The sequence below is a fragment of the Heptranchias perlo genome, chromosome 15 (genome assembly GCF_035084215.1).
Source record: "Heptranchias perlo isolate sHepPer1 chromosome 15, sHepPer1.hap1, whole genome shotgun sequence".
In the NCBI taxonomy this organism is placed as follows: domain Eukaryota; kingdom Metazoa; phylum Chordata; class Chondrichthyes; order Hexanchiformes; family Hexanchidae; genus Heptranchias; species Heptranchias perlo.
This window is the reverse complement of record NC_090339.1, coordinates 7,384,978-7,391,032: the sequence shown is the minus strand read 5'-3', so window position 1 is coordinate 7,391,032 and position 6,055 is coordinate 7,384,978.

Genomic DNA, 6,055 nt, shown 5'->3' with positions numbered 1-6,055 from the left:
ATGTACAAGGTGTGTTCAACTGTTGAAATATTTCCAAATGTTCAAGGTGTGTTCAACTGTTGAAATATTTCCAAATGTACAAGGTGTGTTCAACTCCACACACACTGGGATATATGAGACATTCATTTTATATAAGTGTGGAAATGCATAGTTGAGCAAGATAACTTTGATAGTTCTTTGAAGACTAAGGAGGTTGAATTTTATAATTTAGTGCTTACAGCTCCGAACTTCACATGACTGAAGTGGGTATCGGGAATTCAAGTGTAAAGGTCAGTGTCCCTGATCTGTGAACAGCACGATTTTCCATCCAATAATTTTAATAAACGGAATATGATTCGGACGCTGAACTCTGCACCCGAATGTGTTCCAGTCTCAGCAAGGTCTGCAATGGAAGACCTGAATCATAAAACTTACTCAGTGGGTGAAACCATGACTGGAAAACAATCTGTAGCAAGTAATGAGCACTGAGTAAAACTGACAAATATTCTAGGATCATTATTAGATTCAGAGTATCTTTCCCATGTGAAGGTTAAAGGCAACTGTGAATGTTTCAATTCCACCTTATGAAATTCTGTGTATTATGGTCTGTATTTTTCAATAGTTATCAGTGGCTTATGTATATGAAGGAAAAATTCATGAAATTTGGGCCATTCTTCATACCAGTCAGCACCACACAAATAAACATCTCACAAACATATTTATCAAACTATGTGGCCTCTTGTGAAGAGGGAGGCAACATAACCTCTTGTTGATTGCCCAATTAAAAACATGATAAGAAATGTTATTCTGGAGCAGATTCAGGGAAATTCCTGTTTCTCTGGACAGACTGGTCTTGCAAGTTTACAGTTCAGACACCGTAACATTTATTAAAACAATGGTACATTGTAAAGTTACTCAAAGCACAGGACTATCTAGTAATATGGTATTCATCCAATATGTAATACTTAATTTTTGCGATTAAAATAACATTGTTTCTTCAATTTTTACTCCTGCTGAGTATTTTGGGGATGGGAGTGACTGAAAATATTGTCATTTGAACATAAAATCATAAGAACATAAGAAATAGGAGCAGGAGTAGACCATACGGCCTCTCGAGCCTGCTACATCATTCAATAAGATCGTGGTTGATCTTTGACCTCAACTCCACTTTCCCGCTCGATCCCCATATCCCTTGATTCCCTTAGAGTCCAAAAATCTATCGATTGGGGCCTTGAATATACTCAATGACTCAGCATCCACAGCCCTCTGGAGTAGAGAATTCGAAACATTCACAACCCTTTGAGTGAAGAAATTTCTCCTCATCTCAGTCCAAAATGGCCGATCCTTATCCTGAGTCCATGTCCCCTCGTTCTAGACTCTCCTGCCAAAGGAAACAACCTCTCAACATCTACCCTGTCAAGCCCTCTCAGAATCTTATATGTTTCAATGAGATCACCTCTCATTCTTCTAAACTCCAGAGTATAGGCCCATTTTACTCAACATCTCCTCATAGGACAACTCTCTCATCCCAGGAATCAATCTAATAAACCTTTGTTGCACCACCTCTAAGGCACGTACACCATTCCTTACATAAGGAGGCCAAAACTGTATACAGTACTCCACGTGTGATCTCACCAAAGCCCTGTACAATTGCAGCAAGACTACTTTACTCTTGTATTCCAATCCCCTTGCAATAAAGGCCAACATACCATTTGCCTTCCTTATTGCTTGCTGTTCCTGCATGTTAAGTTTCTGTGTTTCATGTACAAAGACACCCAAATCCCTCTGAACACCAAAATGTAATAGTTTCTCACCATTTAAAAAATATTCTGTTTTTCTATTCTTCTTACCAAAATGAATGAGCTCACATTTACCCACGTTATACTCCATCTGCTACCTTCTTGCCCACTCACTTAACCTGTCTATATCCCTTTGCAGACTCTGTGTCCTTCTCACAGCTTACTTTCCCACCTAGCTTTGTATCGTCAGCTAACTTGGATACGTTACACTCGGTCCCTTCATCTAAGTCATTGATATATATTGTAAATAGCTGAGGGCCAAGCACTGATCATTGTGGCACCCCACTAGTTACAGCCTGCCAACCTGAAAATGACCCGTTTATCCCTACTCTTTTCTGTCGGTTAAACAATCCTCTATCCATGCTAATATATTACCCCCAACCACATGAGGCCTTATCTTGTGTAACAACCTTTTGTGCGGTACCTTATCGAAAATTTGAAAATCCAAACATACCACATCCACTGGCTCCCCTTTATCTACCCTGCTAATTACATCCTCAAAAAACTCTAATAGATTTGTCAAACACGATTTCCCTTTCATAAAACTGCCTAATTATATTATGATTTTCTAAGTGCCCTGTTGACATGTCCTTAATAATAGATTCCGGCATTTTCCCGACGACTGATGCCAGGCTAACTGGCCTGTAGTTCCCTATTTTCTCTCTCCCTCCTTTCTCAAATAGCGGGGTTACATTTGCCACCCTCCAATCCTTTGGGACTGTTCTAGAATCGAGGGAATTTTGGATGATCACAACCAATGCATCCACTATCTCTGCCGTCACCTCTTTTAGAACCCTAGGATGTAGGCCATCAAGGTGCAGAGGTTTTGTCGGCTTTTGGCCGCATTAATTTCTCCAGTACTTGGAATTTGGTGAGATGCTGTTAAGAGTGGTGGAGAGGTGAAGAGCTGTACTCTCCCTTGCTACTCTTGTGAGGTCATTGAACCTGTTTCTGCATTGAACCCAGATTCTGGGGGTGATGCTGGTGGCGCTGATCTTTTCAACCACCTCCATCCAGGCCTGCTTCATCCTAGCCTTGGGGACGCCCTTGTTGGTTTTGCGGAACAGCTGCTCCCTGCTGACCCTCAGTTAGTATCATAGAATCATTGAAAGGTTACAGCACGGAAGGAGGCCATTTGGCCTATCGATTTCATGCCTACTATATGCAAGACCAATCCAGCTAGTCCCACTCCCCCGCCTTATCCCCGTAGCCCTGCAAATTTATTCCTTTCAAGTACTTATCCAGTTCCCTTTTGAAGGTCATGATTGAATCTACCTCCACTACCCCTTCTGACAATGCATTCCAGATCATAATCACTCAATGTGTAAAAAGGTTTTTCCAACGGGAACAGTTTCTCTCTATCTACTCTGCCTAGACCTTTCATGATTTTGAATACTGCTGCCAAATCTGCCCTCATCAACCCTCTCTGTTACCTCATCAAAAAACTCTATCATGTTAGTTAAACACGATTTGCCTTTAACAAATCCGTGCTGGCTTTCCCTAATCAATCCACACTTGTCCAATTGACTGCTAATTCTATCCCAGATTATCGATTCTAAAAGTTTTCCCACCACCGAGGTTAACCTGGCCTGTAGTTGCTGGGTTTATCCTTGCATCCTTTTATGAGCAAGGGTCAATTCTCCAGACCTCTGGCACCACCCCCGTATCTAAGGATGTTTGGAAGATTATGGCCAGTGCCTCCGCAATTTCCACCCTTACTTCCCTCAGCAACCTAGGATGCATCCCATCCGAACTTGGTGATTTATCTACTTTAAGTACAGCTAGCCTTTCTAGTACCTCCTCTTTATCAATTTTTAGCCCATCCCATATCTCAACTATATCTTCCTTTACTGAGACTCTGGCAGCATCTTCTTTCTTGGTAAAGACAGATGCAAAATACTCATTTGGTACTTCAGTCATGCCCTCCGTCTCCATGAGTAGATCTTTTTGGTCCCTAATCGGTTCCACCCCTCCTCTTACTACTGGTTACTTATTACTGTTTACATGCCTCTAGAAGACTTTTGGATTCCCTTTTATGTTGGCCACCAGTCTATTCTCATACTCTTCCTTTTTCACTTCCCCTCTGAACTTTTTATATTCAGCCTGGTTCTCACTTGTGTTATCAACCTGACATCTGTCATACGCCCCTTTTTTCTGCTTCATCTTACTCTCTATCTCTTTTGTCATCCAGGGAGCTCTAGCTTTAGTTGCCCTACCTTTCTCCCTCGTGGGAATGTACCTAGACTATACCCGAACCATCTCCTCCTTAAAGGCCGCCCATTGTTCAATTACAGTTTTGCCTGCCAATCTTTGATTCCAATTTACCCAGGCCAGATCTGTTCTCATCCCACTGAAATTGGCTCTCCTCCAATTGAGTATTTTTAATTTAGAGTGGTCTGTGCCTTTTCCATAGCTATTCTAAACCTTATGATACTATGATCACTGTTCCCTAAATCCTCCCCCACTGACACTTGCTCCAATTGGCCCACCAAGTCCAGCAATGCCTCCTTCCTTGTTGGGCTGGAAACGTACTGGTCAAGAAAGTTCTCCTGAACACATTTCAAAAATTTCTCCCCCTCTTTGCCCCTTATATTATTATTACCCCAATCCATATTAGGGTAGTTGAAGTCCCCCATCATCAACACTCTATGGCTTTTGCACCTCTGTGTAATTTCTCTGCAAATTTGCTCCTCTATATCCTTCCCACTAGTTGGTGGCCTATAGAATACACCCAGTTGTTTAATGGCACCTCTATTGTTTCTCAACTCTAACCAAATAGATTCTGTCCTTGACCCCTCCAGGACATCCTTTATCTCCAGTACTGCAATATCCTCTTTAATCAAGGCCCCCCCCCTTTCTTTCCTTCCTTATCCTTCTTGAACACCTTGTATCCAGGAATATTTAGTACCCAATCCTGCCATTTTTTGAGCCAGGTCTCCGTTATCGCCACAGCATCATATTCCCATGTGGCTAATTGTGTCTGCAGCTCTCCAACCTTATTTACCACACTTTGTGTGTTTACACCTATGCACTGCAAACCAATCTTAGACTTTCTTGTACTCTCTCTTAGTCTGATCCCACCTAATACCGTACTATTTCTTATTCCAGTGCTATCTTTCTCTCCCAATCCTTTGTGCACCTTGTTTCTCCTTTCCAATGCTACATCCTGGTGCCCACCCCCTGCCAAATTAGTTTAAACCTATATGTTTAACTATTGAGTAAGGAAGTATATTAAAGCAACAAGGGAAGATCTAATGGCTAATTTTGCTTGTTCAGTCTGTCCACTTTCAGACTTCTCCCAAGTATTGTTTTTAACAGCAGCATGCAACTCCTTTAAAATTTCAGGAGAAAACATCTCCACCTGCAACAATTCATCAGGCATAATGATCACATCTAATTAATCAAAGTTCAACACAGGCTGAAAACTATATTTCAACCAATGATTTTCCAGCATCAGTTCTATTCACTCATTTACCCTTAGTTGGTTTACAAAGCATCAAATTAAATTATACGTTTTTAAGGTTAATCCCAGCCTAATATTGCCCCCAATAATCTTGGGAGATTCAAAACTTGACTGCGATGCTCCAAAAAATGTATGGACACTTGGTTTCGGTATGTCGACAAATATATTGCAAGGATGCAGATGAATCCTTAACCCCGTCACTTTGACTCTTCACTAAGGAACTGTCTGGGGTTTTATCGCCCAGTTTTAGGTCTGGGGTGAATCGGCTCATTGAACTGGCTTACACCACCAAGTCCGGATTGAATCTGAGTTCACCTTACCAACCCTCAATTAGGATACTCACAAGTTACTGAGTGAATGAATTAACTCTTTCTCACCAAATCATCAAAGAAGAAGTCAGACAATAAATCATGCAGTAACTCACAAAATGACAACTTAAAGTTGAACATTGAGTATACGGGCAATTAATAGATGTATGTAGATGTACTCAGAGTCATCCAGCTGTTTGAATAGCAAATCATTAATGGACAGAGATACTTAACAAAATGAGTAGGAAATGTTGTGAAGATAATTCAGGTGTCACTGTAATTTAGCACTGACGGAATCGCTGACTATTAAGTTATGGTTGAGATTGGTGTCTGAGACTATTATAAATTGGTGAGGTTACCCTAGGGTTAAATCCCTAGATAGCTGACAAGTTAACAGCATTAAATAGCTGGTCAATTGGATAAATTAATGTCAAGAGACTGATGATTAGAAATGTTTCCAGAGCTTATATGACCTCGTCCTTATGAGCAACCTGGTTGAGTCGATC